Here is a 20,511-nt window from a genome sequence, read left to right as displayed (position 1 = left end):
CAGAAAATTGGGGGGAGCTTGTGCCTCTCATGGTCTCAGAGGAAAGCAGGGACAGAGTCCCTCCAAGCTAGAACCCCTGCCATCGGAAGGACCCATCTCCACCTGATGCCATTGCAGAGACTCGGCTACAGAGAGGGGAGGAGAGCACACGTCCACAGCAGCATCACAGCCTTTGACTTTTTGATTGACCCTTAGACCTTCTTATTCTAAACCTGTGGGATTCGCATCTGGTCTGCACAAGTGGGGAAAATCTGCCTTTTCTTTGTATCATAAACTAGAGACTTTCAGAAACCTTCTTTTGCAAAATCTATACCCTGTAACGGAAAGCAAAAAGGCTTTTTCTATCAAGACTATTTCTCCCAGTGTCGACTGGAGAGTTCTAAGTTGAAAATTACTCTTTTTCCCCTGTCTCTGCAATCACCATCCTACTACATTTTCCAGGTACCGAGCCTCATATTCCGTAGCTACATCCTCCATTGAGAAAGACAAAGATAAGAAATAATATGAGGAAATATACACAGGTGCAATGGAAGGGGGAGGAACTTTTTTGAAAATATAGTTGAGAAAGCCTAGTAACTCCCTTTATGGACAATGCCAGGCAGCCCCAGACTCTACCTTCAGGACATTCTCTTCCCTGCTGCCTGCAGTGTTGCTAGCCAAAGGCTTCCCCTCAGCTGGGAGAGCCATGTCACCCAGGGCTAGGCCACTTCTCCAGGACCCATCAACAAGCAGAGATCTGAGTACAAAATTCTAGCCCTCTGCCTCAATAAAGCACTGCTGAAGGACCACTCCAGAACTTCCTTGGGGATTGGCAGAGGTCTTTCTCACAGTTTCATTGCATTCCAACGCTCCCCTCTGCTCAATCTTGCTTCCCTCACTTCTTTAAAGGGTTATTAAAGGGCATTCCCTAATGAACCTCTGTTTATTGAATGTAAATCTCTGTTTGGGAGAACCTGATTTACATAAAACTACCTAGATTAAAAAATACTAACAATTTCTTCTTGGCTGACTATGTGTCATAAGAAATCAAGAGCCAATAGTCCTGATTAATTAAATATGTACATGCATATAAACATATACAGTAGAACCTCCACAGTTGACCAAGTCCTACACAGACCACCTCAAGTTGACTTCATCTTCATAGACCAGACTTGTACCACATATACGTATCAATAAAGTTGGCTTAGTTCTTCATGTTGACCAGCTCCATATGTTGACCAGTTTGTTACAATCCCTTGTGTGGTCAAGTTCCAGAGGTTATACTATACTTATATACATATAATTAATATATACACTATATATTTCCTGTGCCATCTTCTTCCTTTCTTCATTCCTTCTGCCTTAGCTCTTACAATGTCTTTAAGTTGTATAAGACCTAAAATGTAGAATTTGAATGGGTAAAGAGGAGTTTGGAAAAACCCTACAGCCTTGCTTTCTTAACTCCCTGCTTTTACCTTCCAAGGTTACTTTTAGAGAATTCCAAGGCATCCCAAGCTTTCAGAAATACTCTGTATAGCAACACCTGCCTCAACTACTTAAGAAAGCAGAAACAGGGCAGCACCTCTGGCTCAATGAGTAGGGCACCAGTCCCATATACTGGGAGTGGCAGGTTCAAGCCCGGCCCCAGCCAAAACTGCAAACAAAACAAAACAAACAAAAAAAAGCAGAGACATCCTACTGGTACTACTGGGGCAAAAATTCAGCCATAAAACTATACATCCACATATGTACAATGCTTTGACACAGTAGTAAGCATATTTTAAAGATCCCTCTCTAGACATAATCTACATATTTGGCAAAATAATCCATAAGTAATTTAATCATAAGCCTGCAAGAAAAGGAAAAATGGATTTTAATGAAATGAATACCAATTTTTTTTTTTGGCCATCTTTCTGGAATGAAGTAAAACAAATTCCTAGATGTATTCATGTAATAATAATTACATTTTATCTTTTTCGCTTTTTGCAATACAAAAAGAATCTGAATATAGATTCTCTATTTACTAAAAGCCTGATATGTTTAATAATTTTCTAGGAGGACTTTGATTACTGTGAAAAAGATATATAAAGACACTGGGAGAGTGTTGGCAATCACACAACAAGGCGCTCAAGTCTTGCCACGGTATCTGTGCTATGTGATAGACACAATTGTTTGCTACTTGTCTTCATTCATTTTCTGCTGCTATAACAAAATATCACATAATAGGTAATTTTTTTTTTTTTTGTACTTATTGGCTGGGACTGGGTCTGAACCTGCCACCTCATGGGGCCAGCGCCCCACTCCTTTGAACCACAGGCACCATCCACATAACCCCCCACATTTGGGGGGGTACAGTCATACTTAACAGCTATTCTTAAAATCCATCTTGCAAATAAAAATCCAATTTGTTGCCCATTATGTCGGTGAAACTGTTCTTCAGGAGAGCTTGAGATCCTCCCTAAACAATGAAGTGAATCTTGATAGATCAAACTTGGTAAGACCATTCTCATTGCCAATAATTGGTTAAGGCATGGGCATAAAATATAATGCTGGGCAAAGAAAATGAGTGGATGGAATATGAATCATTTTAATTCAAATTAAAACACATACACATAAAAGCTTAGAGAAATATAAGCTAAGAATCTACTCTCTAGGCTTCTTGAAGGGGGACATGCAGCTTGGAACTTCCATATTCATTTTCCAATCATGAGGATAAAAGCCAATGTAATCTTATAGAAGTTGTGCAGGTCTTTGATGGCAATGAATCACGAAAACAACCAACTCTAGACATATGTGTGTCCAAGCTTTTGAGAAACCCAACCATCAAGACACATAAAATCCACACAGATGGAAACCAATGAAGCCCTCTCCGCAGCACTGATCAGCTGAGCAAGTGCAATCTTCCATGGATGGATCAGAAAGGACACTGCACATTGTTTCTTGGAAGCGAAATAACAGATCATAACACAGTCTGTCTCAATACTTTAGTGACCCAAGTACTATAGCCTAGAAAATGTTTTTAAAGAAATCAGCGTAGCTTTTATCATTTAAGCCCACCTTAGTTTGTTGTTCTATTACCACAACAAAGAGCATCTGAATTAGACTCAGATACTGAGCACAGTTTGTTTGTTTTTGTCTTTGTTTTCTGAGCACAGTTTGAATAACTTCTTTCCAAGATCTGTTTCTCTCCTCTGACTTGAGGCACATCTTCATATGAAATCTGAAAATTAAGTTTGTGAATTCATCCTACAAATGTGCTACAAACCTCATTGTTGAATACCCTTCCAGTCACCTTGGAAGTTCCCCCACTTGGGAAGCTATGTACCTAGGCCAGCACCTAATCCATCTCAAGCAATTTTGGATTCTTTTTCTGGAATGGACATCAGAGCTGTTGTCCTATTACCCTTGATGACCTGAATGTCACCAAAATATCTTCCTTTCAACATTTCCTTTATCTTCAAGTAAAGAAAAAAGTCAGAGGGAGCCAGATCAGGTGAGTAGGGAGGGTTTTCCAATATAGTTATTTGTGTTCAGGTTAAAAACTTCTTCACAGATAGGGCTGAGTGAGCTGATGTAATGTCACATGTAACTTTTTCATGCAGATTTTTAGCATTTTTGAATAGTGAGCTTCATAGATTGTTTGTCCACTTGGGCCAAATTCATAATGAACAATCCCTCTATTATCGGGAAAAAGCTACCAACATGGTTTTAACTCTGGATTTGGATTGATGAAACTTTTCTGCTCGTGGAGAATTGGCCGACTTTCCCCGTGCACACTGAGGCTCTCTTTCAGGCTTGAATGATACCCATGCTCATCTCGGATTCATGAAGCATTTACACTGTCAAACAAATCTTTGCCTCTTGTATTTTAGGCTGTTGCATGACTATTACATTTTTACTTTCAGCTTTTACCTACTTTCTGGTTAGATGAAGTTTCCAACGTGTTTTTCACATGAACTGTTACTAATTATATGTAATTCCATGTTTACTATACTACTTTTATTCATGTATTCATTCAAAAATTGCTTATTTTCTAAGTACTATCATAGGTACTAGGGATAATACAGTGATTGGCAAAAACAAAAATAAAATGTAGTTCTGTTCATATGGAGCTTGTATTAGAAATTGGAAAAGGGAAAAGTTAAGCATTAAGCAAATTGATGAAAAATATAGCCAAGTAAAATAATGGTAGGTAATAACAGTTCCATGAAAAAAAAAATTAAGGACAAAATGATAGAGAAAAGCAGTCTTTCCTATTAGATCACTTGGTCAAGGAACGCCTCTTTGAAACAGTAACATTTGGTAGAGACAGGAATAATATGAGAGTTAAAAATCATTAATGTCCTGATATTTCCCTCAGGATTAAGTCAGAACCCTATATTCTTGGAAAGGCCCTTTAAGACCTGTTTGATGATTAATTCCCAAGTTTCATCTCTTCCACTAGTTAATATAGTGAAGAGAATTTTTAAAAAGCATTCCTTGTACAGATAAACATTTCCTGTTAGCCAACCCTACGAGTATGCCTCATATTTATAGCGTTAAAGCCATTTTAAAACATAGACACTCACACTACTATTTATTTTATGTTTTTCTATAGTGAAAACTCACAAAGTGCTATATCCAATGGCAACTTCTAACTCTGATACTTGAAGTTATCTTTCATATATAATACTTTTTGATCCTTTTATATAATTCATAAATTGATACACTTTTTCTTGATTCTCTAATTCACTTAAGTGGTTAAATTAGGAAAGACTATATTAAAATTCGATTTTTTTCTTTCTCATATTTCATAAAACAATTATAAAACATATTTTAACATTCACAAATACCAAAATAGAGTTGTAATCTTTTAGCACTTAAATAATGATAAAAATAACACTGATTTAAAAAAAGAAAACCTCATATATAGGTAGGAACCATGAAAAATTCATCAATGTATTCTAAAAGGAAATTTAATCTCTGTAATATCAATTAGGTGAAATAACTTAATGTGTCCTCCTAGGCAGGGTCTTAAAAACCAATTAAACAAAATGTTTCTGGATGTCAAAGTTAATTCTATTCACCTCTTAGACATACGTGTTCACAGTTATTTGAGGCAAAGATAGCAAGGATAAAATTATTGTACTTGAGTCAAATATGTCCTCCGCTGGCAAAGCAAGAGCAAGGCAGGAAATACCAAACATCTTCAACGGCATTTCTTAAATTATACAAGTGATATGCTAGTAATGGTACAGTGGGAGGGTGACTTTTAAACACCATGTCAGCATTAAACCAAGACTGAAACAAGCAGAGATGACTGAATACAGCTCAAACCAGATGTAAACAACAGGGGGCCTATGTGACACTCAAACTGAGCAGTCGCAGGTAGAGTGAGAATAAAAACAATTGAGCTACAGTACTTGTGTAATGATGGGGAAATGATATAATAGCAATTACAGCAAATAGCAAAATAGTTTAATAACATGCATTCTACAAAAAAATCTCTTTGCTGGTAATAGCAAAGAAAACCAGCTTTGAAATTCTAGTTTGGAAATCGGAGCACAGATGTTTGAAGTTCATTTGTGTTGAGAGTGGGGCGTGGTGGCTGCAGATCTTAATGTCTGGAATGGAAAGTTGTCTCTCAGTTTACTAGTTCTTGGATGGGAGAGGAAGGCTGCTCCTCAGAGCTGAGGAAGATTTACTATGTGTCTCCACCTCCTCCCACTTACACACGCACCCAAAGATATGGCCAACCTTATCTGGACTCTGACCCTGACTGGGGAAGTTAGTGGGACCCAAAGACATCAAAGTGCTATGGGGAGTACGTATGTATGTGGAAACTATTCATTCCTCAGATTAGTCTGGAGGATTTTCATTTGAAAACTCTCCCTTCGTTGTGGGTGGCCTGGCAAGGGCTGTGTAAGAAGAGGGGACTGTCATATTGGCTCCATATTGATAAGGACTGTGGGGAGAACACTGTCCATTTTCCCTGGCCATCAAGACCGCACCTCCATACGTCTTAAAGGTGTGACACTCTGCACTGCCCCTCTCCCCTACTCCGTGGAAGACTGAGTCTCTTCTGCTTCCTCCTTTCATGCTCTGGAACAAGATGTTTCACAGGGAACCCTTGAGCGTTGGCTCAATCTGTGGGTAATCACCATTTACACTTTTTTTTTTTTTTGTCATTCTCTTCGTCCCTTGTTTTTTTTTTTCTCTTTAATAAATGGAACTCAGCCAACAGCTGTCCCCCTGGTGCATAACCAACTGTCTAAGGCTTGGTCCAGGCAAGGTGCACAGCCGTTTCAAGTTCCCTTGGTGGAATGAGGCTGTGGAGTCGGGCTCCTGGGTCAGGCAGCCAACTCCACACACATCCACACTATTCCCCTTCCCTTTCCTGATCTTCTCCATATCTGGACTAGGTGCTCCTCACCCTCAATACAGTCATGTGACCAGGGTTCAAATTATAAAACACACACCGATAGGAAAAAGGGAAGCAAGAAGGGAATGAAAGTCCAAAGACTGGGAAGGGTATGATGGGAGGCAGTAAAATCAATGCCCTGAGTCATCTGCCAAATACACAGTCACTAGTAATTGTCATTTACTGGGGAAATCTTGGGAGGGTTTATTATGCTTTTTTACATAAAGTTTTCTTTTCAATCATAATATAGTGACAGCTGCATTACACCAAATAGTCACATCAACAACCTCCGTAATAGATGATTGGAAATAATCAGAATAATTTGATGATTAATTTTGCTGTAACTGAGGTCACTCCTTAAGCACTTGTTAAATGTCTATTCTGTTTTGATAACAAAGGCATTATAATTTTATTAGTATGTTGATTTATAATTTATATTCTAGTACTGACCATGAAATATTTCTAATATTATCCATATATCTAATTATGAGTGCTTAAAATCAGACCCAGGTCTGCTATGAATTTCCAAGGCATAGGGAAAAATAAAATGGCTGGAAATTTGTCATACCTACTGTGTGTAAATCTGACAACTTTTCCACCAATCTTGAAATAATCATGTTAGAAGTGAAGTGTATTCTTTAATTATACCAAGAGTTTCCACAGAACTAGTTTCTACTTAGTATCATAGTAACACCATTTTCTTTATCTTTATGAAAAGTATCAGTATATTTACTGACGTCAACAGTACTGATAAAAATACTTTTGACAGGACAGTAGAAATCAACAGATCTTACTTACTTTGGATGCTGGGAAAGATATGCAAACATACAATAAATAATGAAGGCAATTCGTCACCAGATTTGCCTTTGTTTAGTCTTCTTTGCTTTTATATTGTGTATTTTTGTTCTCTCTTATTTTTGGTTTATTAGACTTTCAAAACTGAGAAAGACAAGAAAATAGATACAGCTTTAACCAGGTCTCTTATCTAGAGAGTTTCAGAACGGGATGTTACTTGCATTTATCTCCCCTTCCATTTCTGTCTTAACCTCAAAGTTTCGTATTAGTGTGGGTTCAAGGGAAAGGTCAACCCTTGATTGAATACCTTTGTGAAATGGGTTGGTCTAAGGTCATCCATTGTTCAAGCATTTCTGGAAAATTTACTCTTCTCTGATGCATGAAGTATTGAGCTCTTTTTTACAATCATACTCAGGGTACTACATTTTGTCCCACAGTTATGTATGTGTTGACTCTCCTGTACTAATTTCTTACTGCACCAAGGTGGCTTCCTGCCACCCTTATCCCAAGACCAGGACATGTTATTTAATCAATGCTCAAATAAGATTATTTCACTCCTTTTTTTCTGGAGGACTTAAATTGTTAAGCATGGTTAATTGTTAATGGTTAGCCCACTACTGAAGTGAAGTCAATATTTGTTACAAAACGCTCTATGTACTAATCATTTTGTATGTATCAACTCATACAAGTATAATCCAGTGAAGTGGTGATTATAACAGATGAGGAAACTGAGGAAAGGAGAAAATAAATTACTATCCCAAGGTCACATAACTAGTGGACATGACTAGCTTTCTCAGAAACAGTGATATTAATCTGACACTGATCCAGTTTCATAGGGCATATCTATTTTTGTGTGTATTATATCCCAATGTACAGCAAAGGGTATGCATTTAACTAGCAGTCAATAAACACTCTTGAAGAACTAAAGATTGTATTGTAACTCTTTTTCTAGGATAAATACAATCACCATTATTCCTTAAATACTTTGTGCTCCTAAGGAAAACCTAGAGGTAGAAAAAGAAAGAAAAATAAAGAGTCAGACATAAACTGCCAGGAATTATACCTCCCTTCCGTCCTAGTCCGGTGGTCGCATACAGTTTGCTTACATTATCTGTCTTAATATCCCATATACTGCGTGGCTAGGAAGACATAAATAGAACTTACCATACCAGGTTGTAAAGAGAATAATTGTGCATATATCTGACATATAGTTTGTTCCAAGCTGATATTAAATATTATTTGTATTTATAAAATTGGTTATAATTTGTGCTACATTGCTTGAACAAAATATTTAGAGTAATCCCCCTTATTAACGAGGGATATGTTCCAAGAGTCCCAGTGAATGTCTAGAACAATGGATAGTACCTACATATATTTTTAACAATAACTAATGAAATAGAACAATTATAACAATTTATTGCTCTAAAAGTTACATCAATGTGTTCTCTTAAAATAGCTTATTGTAGTCAATTCAATTGTATTCAATTGTACTCTATTTGGGGGGTAACTGAAATGGCAGAAAGCACAACTGAAATAAAGGGGGCTACTGTAGAGCTGTCTTTTGGAACGTAATGTAATCCTTTATTCATTTAATCTACATTTATTAAGCAGTAATTATGGCTGTAAGCATTTTAGTGGTTACTGAGATCCCAGAGAAAGCAAAGCAGCCAAAGAAAGAAAGAAATACAGTGTAGTGCAAAATTAATGTGAATATTCTTTCCAAAATCAAATATATACAAAACCATACTTTCATAGTATGTGGCTGGATACTTTCTGGACAGCCCACGCATACCCTGAAATTCTGGTCTTGTATATATTTGATTGTACATAGGACAATGTCGGGTCAGTCCCCTTCAAAGTTGGCATGGTGGGGCCTCACATGGTTCTCCCAGCATCTCCTCCACTGTTCAAAACACTCTGTAAGATCCTATGTCAGAATCACCATCAGCTGTCTTGCCCTGCTTTCATGAATCTCACCCAGAATGGCAAGTCTTTTCCATGGCAATGGTTATGTTGGCTTTAGGAAAAGCCAGAAGTCACCAGGTGCCAAATCTAGGTGGTAGTGGGATGAGTCAGCTGGGTGATTTGATGTTTCCCCAAAACGCTCTGCAGGACGAGATGGATGGCTGGGCACACTGTTATGATGGAGCTGCCAAACTCTGGGTGGTCACAGCTGCAGTTGTTTCCGGTACCACTGACCAGTGCGGCGATGTCATCACTCCTGCACATGTCTTCCAGTCCACTCTCCTTGGCTGCCAGGTTACAGCTATGTGCTACAAACCATTCTGATTTTATTAACAATGGCTAATTAATCAGATAGATCTAGACCCTATATTTACAAACACTAGAGTCCTACTTAACCATGAGAAGGAACAAAAAAAATGTGTTTATGAAGAAACTTGGATGAAACTGGAGATCATTATCCTAAGTGAAGGATCTCAGAAATGGAAAAAGAGGTACCAGGTTCTCGCCTGTAAGTGAAGCTAAGGAGCATATATATGTCATCAAGAACTGCAATGTGCACTGGAAACCAAGAAGGGAGAGAAGGGAAGAGGACTGAGGGATAAAAATCTACATATTGAGTACAACATATACTATTCTGGTGGCAGTTACACTGAAAAATCTAACTTTAGCCTGATACAATTCACCGATGTAACAAAAAGCACTTGTACTCCCTAATTTTTTAGAAAAAACACACACAAACAAAAGATAAAATAAAACTCTGTAAAAAAAAAAGAGAGCCAGATCACTGAGGTCTTGTAATTCATATAAGCATTCTTGACATATATTTCAAATGCTCTGGGTACATCCACAGGATGCTAAGTCAGGTAGACACCTGTGAAACCTTGACCACCTAGGCTCCCATCTTAATCTTGGATTACTGTCATTAACAGAGCAAGAAACAAGCCCCTTCTTTATAAATTAAAGTGACGTACATCTACATGTGCTGGGTCATCTATTTCCTTTTTCTAAAAAAGTGAAATTTGAAAAAAATATATTTTCAAACAACTGCATGAAAATTGTTCACATGTCCACTTTTTTTTTCCTACACATTCCAAACCTCTTGTTATCATGAGATCAACAAGGGACTTCAGCCACTTCTCCCTTCCCAAATGATCAGCTTTTCAACAGCCAAGACCCCACAAACATCACCAACCCACTTTCCCTGACTACACTACAGATCCAGGTGTCCCCGGTTTTCTGATTACTCCTCCATTTAATGTCTAGTGTTTCAGTGGCTTCTCTTTCCTCTTTGATTCCCCCACTGAAAACTCAGCTATTTTCTTGATTTAGCTTACAGAGCAATTCTGCCTTGCTCCAAAAATCTACTCAAAACTTGCATATCAATAACCATTATTTCACTTAGCAAAGAGTGACTTTCAAGTACTGATCCCCTAAAAATTAGTGGAAGTGATAGATCATAATTATCTATACATATAGAGATATATACACAACACAGATAAGATTCTCTGTGTAGTCAACATAGCTATGCTGTATGAAGTATAAAACACCAAATGATCTACCTGTTATTAGAAAGGCCTCTATTTTGTCCTGCTAATTAGTTGGAATGTTAAATTTATACTAGCTTTATATTTCGGCTGAAGAGAGTCAAAGACAATTAATTTGTAAACCCTCAGAATGCTTTAATGTTCATAAATATTTGTGAGAAGGGATTTGTTTAAGCTACTACAGCAGAAGTGCTGAAAGGAGTTGCAAGGATTGTACACTAACAGCTAGACAAATATTACTCTGAAATAGCCTTTGGCTACAATGGACTAATTAGTCTGTGACTGATTACACTCTTTTACATAGTTTGTTTTAGACCAATTTTATGGATTGCAGATACTGCAAGTAAAACACTTCAAGTAAAACTTTTTTTCCTTAAGTTTCAAGAAGTGTTTCATCACATTAGTAATAACCTTAGAGCAGAAAAATGTGCAGATTTCGTCTGGGGAGTCATCAAAGGATTGGCTATAAAGCAGATGCCCCATTAATTCAAACCACTATTATTTTTGATACCCAGAGACAAAGAAATAATTATTTTGGAAATATCAAATTTTGAAATTTCCTCAATCTTCACTGTAATGGCAGAAACAAGAGAGTCATTTCCCAGAAGAAGCCCGGAGCACAGGTAAAGTATAATCATGAACATTTTTATTTTTATCATTAACTGTAATATAGAGAGCATCTAAAATAGTAGTAAATGATTCTGAGAAATATTTCCCTTTGGAAAATAAAACATGCTCACACCTCTCGTATCATAAAACTAGCAAACAAAAACAAACCTTTATTAAGCCCTTTGCCTATAAATAACATCACAACTCTATCTTTGCATTGACCTCTAAGCTCCGTGATGGTGTGCAACATTCAAATTCTATATTTTTTCTGTCTCTATTTTCCCATTTACCCTTCAAATCATCACTACTGAAATCTTCCAAAGAATTGTAATGATAAACATTTTGCCAAATTCAATGGATAATTTGGTTCTTCCTATTATTAATCTGACAATCTTCATATTAATTCACTTTGGCCTGTAGAAAATCTTACCCTCCCTTGCTGTACCACTTTATTCTGGTCATTATCTTCTATCTGTAGCTTCTCTTTGTATTATATTCCTTGAACTTTTTCTTTTTGTTGTGCTCAGTTTAAAAGATCCTCTAAAAAAATACTCCTTGATAAACGGTTCTTATTCTACAATCTCTCAAATTAAATGACTCAACTGCTACTTATATCCCAGATCCACGTTCTCTATTGGAAAGCAGGACTTTATACATAGTCCAACAGCATTCATGTTCTTTAGAGACCTTCAGCCATTTCCCAGAGTTAATTGCCAACATGATATTCACTCCTTTCCATCCTCCACAAATCACAGAGAATTGTTTTTTACAATGCAAATCACTTGTTCAAACATTGACTTTCACGCTCTCAGGAAACATTTCAGTCTCTGTACCTCTGTATGTTCCCTTTTACCAATTCTACATTATTTTATTTCTATCCATAGTAAATCCTTAAAAAAAAAAATACATGAAATGTTTCCCTTTGCATATAACCTTATGCTTATGGCCTTCGGTTGAACACCGGCTTTGCCAGGCACTTTTCCAGTGACTGGGCTTACAAAAAGAAATTAATCATCAATTATTTGGGGAGAGCTTTCCATCTACGGGGGTGAGAATGCCATGTAGAAAGATAATTACAACACAGAATGATAAGTGTTTCTAATCATACAGAGATCTGCGTATAAAAGGAAAACAATTTAAAGTGGTGTGGGCCATGGAAAACTCCTAAGAGTAGAAAACACATGTCCTAACACTTGCATAATTAAAAATAAGGTGAAAATATGGTATTTAAAAATGGGGACAACCTTTTAAAATGTTTCCCAGCTAATTGGCAATATAACTCCAGGCTTAACACAATCACTCACACTTTTTTTTTTTTTTTTTGTAGAGACAGTCTCACTGTACCGCCCTTGGGTAGAGTGCCATGAGGTCACACGGCTCACAGCAACTTAGCTCTAACTCTTGGGCTTACGCTATTCTCTTACCTCAGCCTCCCAAGCAGCTGGGACTACAGGCACCTGCCACAACACCCGGCTACACTCACACTTTCATATGAAGAATAGATCACAACTATGGCCCAGGATGAAGGAGGGAGGGGAGGGATGGAAGGGGAGGAAGCAGGTCAGACAGAGGGAGGGTGAATAGTGGGATCACACCTACCCTGCATATTGCAAGGGTACATGTCCGATCTATTCAGTATAGAGTATAAATGTCTTAACATAGTAATTAAGTAAATGAGGCGAGGGATATATTAACCTGTACGATGTAAGCACTCCAAATGGTATATGAAATCAGCACATTGTACCCCACAAATGCAGTAATGTACACATGATCTATCTCTATGATTCAATAAAAAATAAAATAAAAATAAAACATTTCATGAGATATGATTTTTGTTTCAAGTTACTTTTTTATTTTTATTTTATTTTATTTTTGAGACAGAGTCTCACTTTCTCACCCTTGATACAGTGCCGTGGCATCACATCTCACATCAACCTCCAACTTCTGGGCTTAGGCGGTTCTCTTGCCTCAGCCTCCCAAGTAGCTGGGACTACAGGCACCCACCACAATGCCTGGGTATTTTTTTGTAAGAGTTTGGCATCTTATACATTTACCTGGATGGAGCTGGAATACATTCTTCTTAGTAAAGTATCGCGAGAATGGAAAAATAAATATCCCATGTACTCCATACTAATATGAAATCAATATATAAATGATTGCATGCTCATAAGAACAATAAAATACTAATGTAGTCATGTTCTGGTGTAGAGGGAAGCGGGGTAAGGGGAGGGCATGAGGTAGGATCTCACCTGATGTGCACATTGTGAGGGGGTATAACACCCACCCCTGGGAGAGGCTCTTCTACAAATGGAACTTTACCCTGGAAGTGAGAACAATGTAACCGAAAAATTGTACCCTCATATTAATGATTTAATACTAATTAAAAATATATTATTAATATAAAAAATCCCCCCCCCCAAGAGAAAAGTGCCGCACCCCCGGCATCAAGCCGTGGCGGGATGGCTCTGTCCGCGTTGTAAAAACTGTGGTAAGGCGGTGAGTGCTCCTCGGAGCGTTGCCCCCAGTCCCCCTGGCTTGCGACAGCAGCGCATAAGTTGCCTAGCATGCCTTTTAGTGAACGTAGGAAGTCATGAGGTGCGGCATAAAAGCCTAAGAAACTTTTACCCTGAAACCTGTCTGTTCAGTTGAATGACTGATTATTGCCTGATTGTTTTGAGAAACTAAGAATAAACACAGTGACTTACTGATCCACAATTAAACACAGCAAGTATGGCTGTGCCGGACTCAGTGGCTCCAAGAGAGCCTGTACAACAGCACGTCCCCACCATAAATGTCAGTGAATTGAAATAGTACATCGAGAGAATGCAGGCACGGCAAACAAGATGTTCCAACATGACACTTCCTGCAGTAAAACTTTACTTAGAAAAACATCTGACTTCACTAATTAGTAAAACCTTACTTAGAAAAATGTCTTACTTCACTAATTTTCATATGTAACACAAATCAATAGAGTAGTTTAATGTTTAATAAACAATTAACTATGAATCAAAATATAGTTACTAATTAGAGTAAAAATATATAGTAGTAGTCAAGTATTATACATAAAAGAATATGTTCAGCTGTTTTTAAAAGAGATCATAAGAAACTGAGAACAATTACAGAACTAAGAGAAGTTACAAGCCTTGACATTCCTAGATAAGGGAAAGCAACCAGGTGTTACTAATGAAACCACTTCTTTAGAACAAAAACCTTGAAAGTATACAGTGCATCAAAAGAATGTAAATACCACAAACAAGATGTTTCCAACCTGATATCCACCCACCCTTTCCCCCTATCTCTAACCTTGTCTTTCCTAACCTCACTTTCAATATAGTTTAGTTTTCATACAATATCCTTTTATTTCTCATGTTTCCTTCACACTCTAATCACTTATATGATTCATAATACACCTCTAATCATAACAACTATATATAATCATGAAACTAAAACTATGAAAGAAAGTAGTGTTGTATGTTAAAAAAACACATTCAACTTTAGATAAAGGAAGCTGAAAAGTAACTGCTGCTTATCAGCTACCTCACAGCTGCCATTTGTTCCCCCTTGCGGGCAAAACACTGTGTAAGATAGATGGTTGAATGCCTACATTTGTAAGACAAGATAAGAACTTGTGACCACCTGCAAGTCATAAAAATGTCTTTTGTGATTTGTAATGCTTTGTCAAAAATGTATAAAAGACACTCTTAAAATTCAGTAAAGTTGCAGCTACTTTCATCATCACTTGTGGTGTCTAGTAGTCTGTCAAATCATCCTGCGTCGACCTTCCAATCAACCTGTAACGTTCGCCCTGAAAAGCCCTCGGACTGAGACTCATTCGACCGGCTGCCGCGACAGCTGGCGCCCTCGAACAGGGACCTGAAGGACAGGTGATCTTTCTTTTTCTTTCTTTCTCTCTTTTCAGATTGAAGGCGACTCTCACCAGGGAGCTCGAGTCCCGCCGGTAAAGGCTGACCGGTTAAGTGTGAGTAATCAACAGGTACCATGAGGCACGCATTGATCAAAGAGGAACGTATATTCAGTGTCATGTTACAGCATTTGTTAGTTAAAAATGGGTTCAATGTGTCCCTCAAACGGTTGGAGGAGCTTATACATTTTCTTATTAAGCAAGGTGCGGAGGAGCCGTACCAAGACTTTATTTCAAGGCTGGAAGAAGCCATTAACAGAATGCTCCCCCCGTCTGAGGGCACATCACTGTTGCTCAAACAGTTAGAAGCATGCATAGATGCCTCACCAGCTATAGCCCAGGGTATGGCTTATGCTGCAGCAATGCAAGGGCAGAAATTTAGCTCATATGTGAAAAACTCCTTCAATAAAGGAGACAAGGGGCCAACAGCTCCTACTAACACTTGCTACAATTGTGGCAAGCCAGGACGCATGCAGAAGGACTGTAAACAGTCCCATGCCAATAAGCCGAGGGGGGACCCACCCGGCTTATGCCCTCGCTGTAAGAAGGGCAGACACTGGAAAAATGAATGTAAATCAAAATTTCATAAGGATGGAACCCCCTTGAATGACAAGGGTGACACTGATCCTGAAGATCAGGACGTACGGAGATCAAAAAACTAGTAAAAGGGGCATTCTCCCAGCCCAGGCCCCAAGGGAGAGCAGGCTGTAGCTTGTAAAACACAGCCCTCATCTACTTTGAATCCTCAAGCCCCTGAATTTACTATTCATGACCTTTCACGGGGCACGCCTGAGAGTGCAGGTTTAAATTTAGCAAGTGAAAAGAATGTCTTATTATCCAAATGGGACGGTGTTACTTTAATCCCCACTGCAGTAAAAGGGCAACTCTTACCGGGGACAGTTGAAATTATAATTGGTAAAAGTTCAAATTATACTAAAAACTTTGAAGTTATTCCAGGAGTAGTTAACTCAGATTCAGAAAAGACAACGCAGAAGAAGACACCAGCGGCTGCTGCAAGATCTCACCCGCCGCTTGGAGAAAATGAAAATACACTCGCCGATAGCAAACAAAACCACCGGCACCCGGCACATTTCCACTGACTCCAAGACGGCTAAAAAGGCCCAGCGGGGAAGGAAGCTGAGGGCCCCCCTGCCCTTCGTGGGGCGGGCCTGCCTCCCAAGTGTTACAGCCCCCAGACAGCAGCACTGACGAAATCCCAAGGGTAAAGTTTAAAACCTTTATTATTGACTCTTTGCCACTAGTAATTTATATAAATAAGAAAAATATTTTTACAAACTAAATCTTTGTCAACAGATAAAATTCTTGCCTTTTAAACCTTGTAATTATCAGTTTAGCTGAGTGAATAAGTAACTTCATGGTAAACTGGAATCCTGTTTGATGGAAAGTGAGTTTTTGAGAGTAAGAGAAATTAAACAGAAAGGAGAATGACATTGTGTAAAAAAAGAATCTTGTGTGATAAATTTTGTCCTGAAACAGAATAGTTATGTAAGAAAGTAAAAGGCAGAGCAAAAGTTCAAGAAAGTTTAGAATGTTTGTAGATGGTCTGTGCAGGTTAAATGAAACTCATAAAAGAGAATTTGTGAAAGAATTTACATGTGATCCAGTTAACTATGTATTTCCTTTAAAATCTTTTAACTTATAAAAATAACCAATTGTATTGCTTCTTCTGATATATTTCATGTAAATAATAGATTACTAAATGTTATGTTAATTGTTAAAAGACCTTCTTATGTACTTTTGCCTGTAAACTTACAAGATGATCCCTGGTATGATAATTCTGCCTTACAAGTTTTACATACTGTTAATCAATTAATCCGACCTAAAAGATTTGTAGCAGCATTGATTTTAGAAATATTAGCTTTAATTTCTATAGTTACTACTTTTGCAATGGCTACTACCACCCTAGTTCAAGAAGTTCACACAGCTCACTTTGTTAATTCTCTCAACAGCAACATCACTCTAGCTTTAATGACTCAAGCCAGCATAGATAATAAACTTGAAGCAAAACTTAACATCTTAGAAGAAGTAGTCTTAGCCCTAGGACAAGATATAAAGTTCATACAACATAAACTTCAAACTAGATGTCACTCTGCTTTTCCAGCTATCTGTGTCACTCCTCTACCTTATAACCTCTCCACCCCTTGGAACAAAACAAAGGCACATTTACAAGGTGTGTGGAAAGATAATGATATTACACATGACTTACATACCCTCCAAAAGGATATCACTGCCATCAGTGAAGCTCATCTACCTAGTACATCTCTCGATGCTCTGGCTCAATCACTCTCTGACAATCTTAAGTCTTTAAATCCTATATCTTGGATTCAGTACATTGTGTTTATTGTTATTATTGGATGCCTGATATTCTGTGCTGTTTTACTGTTACCTTGTCTCCTTCGTTGTGTCTTTTCCTCCTTAAAGGCTGTTCGCCAAGACCTCTTTGAACTACGTTTCATTAACAAAAAAGGGGGAAATGCCGCACCCCCGGCATCAAGCCGTGGCGGGATGGCTCTGTCCGCGTTGTAAAAACTGTGGTAAGGCGGTGAGTGCTCCTCGGAGCGTTGCCCCCAGTCCCCCTGGCTTGCGACAGCAGCGCATAAGTTGCCTAGCATGCCTTTTAGTGAACGTAGGAAGTCATGAGGTGCGGCATAAAAGCCTAAGAAACTTTTACCCTGAAACCTGTCTGTTCAGTTGAATGACTGATTATTGCCTGATTGTTTTGAGAAACTAAGAATAAACACAGTGACTTACTGATCCACAATTAAACACAGCAAGTATGGCTGTGCCGGACTCAGTGGCTCCAAGAGAGCCTGTACAACAGCACGTCCCCACCATAAATGTCAGTGAATTGAAATAGTACATCGAGAGAATGCAGGCACGGCAAACAAGATGTTCCAACATGACACTTCCTGCAGTAAAACTTTACTTAGAAAAACATCTGACTTCACTAATTAGTAAAACCTTACTTAGAAAAATGTCTTACTTCACTAATTTTCATATGTAACACAAATCAATAGAGTAGTTTAATGTTTAATAAACAATTAACTATGAATCAAAATATAGTTACTAATTAGAGTAAAAATATATAGTAGTAGTCAAGTATTATACATAAAAGAATATGTTCAGCTGTTTTTAAAAGAGATCATAAGAAACTGAGAACAATTACAGAACTAAGAGAAGTTACAAGCCTTGACATTCCTAGATAAGGGAAAGCAACCAGGTGTTACTAATGAAACCACTTCTTTAGAACAAAAACCTTGAAAGTATACAGTGCATCAAAAGAATGTAAATACCACAAACAAGATGTTTCCAACCTGATATCCACCCACCCTTTCCCCCTATCTCTAACCTTGTCTTTCCTAACCTCACTTTCAATATAGTTTAGTTTTCATACAATATCCTTTTATTTCTCATGTTTCCTTCACACTCTAATCACTTATATGATTCATAATACACCTCTAATCATAACAACTATATATAATCATGAAACTAAAACTATGAAAGAAAGTAGTGTTGTATGTTAAAAAAACACATTCAACTTTAGATAAAGGAAGCTGAAAAGTAACTGCTGCTTATCAGCTACCTCACAGCTGCCATTTGTTCCCCCTTGCGGGCAAAACACTGTGTAAGATAGATGGTTGAATGCCTACATTTGTAAGACAAGATAAGAACTTGTGACCACCTGCAAGTCATAAAAATGTCTTTTGTGATTTGTAATGCTTTGTCAAAAATGTATAAAAGACACTCTTAAAATTCAGTAAAGTTGCAGCTACTTTCATCATCACTTGTGGTGTCTAGTAGTCTGTCAAATCATCCTGCATCGACCTTCCAATCAACCTGTAACGTTCGCCCTGAAAAGCCCTCGGACTGAGACTCATTCGACTGGCGGGCCGCGACAGAAAAGAATTTTGGAGACCAGAAAAAAAAAAATCAGGCACTATGTTAAACATACATGAGGTGTATATAAATTGCACTTAATGCTTGAAACTAACTTCTGAGATAAGTTGAATCATTTGACTCAATTAAGGTTTGCAGAGTTCAAAATTATTACTAAATGAGAGTAGTCATTGACAGAGTTGAGATGTAAATCCTGGAAGTCTAGCTCTGAAACATGTGTTTTAAGCTATTCTCCCCTACACAGTTTGCTGGATGTAAAGAGTATTGAAATAAAAAGATTTTTATTTTTCCTTCTAAAATTAAAGCATTTTTGTTTCTTCTATATTCTCAATTATGTGAAAAATATTCCAGTAAAAATTTTCTTTTAAACATTAGAAGATTTGTCCTGGAATCAAAGAAAATGAATACCAGATTTATACTGTATAGGTATGTAGAATTTATACATAATGTATTTGTATATAGAATTTCTACACATATATAGAATTTAACAAAATTCTATACAAGCATATATATGTATGTTTGTATATATACACACGTGTATATACACGTATATGTATTTTCAAATATTTAAATACTTGTCTATAAAATCACAGTTATTCCATTTCTTTCTTCGGTAATGTTGTGTATTAATATTTGTTGTTTAACTTCTAACAGACCTACAGCTTATGTTCCTGTACAGGTAGACTGATCTTCAGTTTTCCTCAGTAATTTATACCAGTTCGTTGCTACCACATTTGCTATTAATTAAAAATGCCCCTAGTCATGTTTGACCTCGAGTTTTAAGTTTAAAAAAGACATTTTAATAGATTGAACTTAAAATTACTGTATAAAAATATTCAACTTTTTCCCTTAGTCTTTGTAATTCACCTTCAAAAAACACTTTGATAATCTCTGATGGTGAAAGTCAATGTAGGTTTATTTCTTTCTAACTTTCAAAGACCTGAACTGGTAGCCTCCTCTGGCCTAGATTTAATTAAATACAGGTATAATTTCTAATAACCCATCAAACTGGTTAGCAATGTTATTTTCCTCTGGGGTAGTTTGATTTCTTTCTCTTTTTATTTTTTGGACAGCGCGTGTCAAAAATTAATTGTGATTTTAAACAGATGGAATTTTCTCTTACCTACTGTCCCTAACTATCCAAAGACCTATGAAAAGAAGATGCAGCTAACACTTTCTTCTGATGATTCTGATTTGAAACAACAAAGTTTCCTTCTGAGAAAATTATGCTCAGTCACAGTAACCTTTAAGTGAAAAGATTGGGCTTCAAATGTACTGGGATTTTTTTTTTTCCATCTTTGTGAAGAACAGATTATTCTCCTTTGTACTAAATGTCTAAAGAAAATGAACGTTAGAAATTTGGCCCCCAAAATATTCTA

Source organism: Nycticebus coucang, chromosome 23, assembly GCF_027406575.1.
Source record: "Nycticebus coucang isolate mNycCou1 chromosome 23, mNycCou1.pri, whole genome shotgun sequence".
NCBI classification, from domain to species: domain Eukaryota; kingdom Metazoa; phylum Chordata; class Mammalia; order Primates; family Lorisidae; genus Nycticebus; species Nycticebus coucang.
This window is presented reverse-complemented; position numbering follows the sequence as displayed.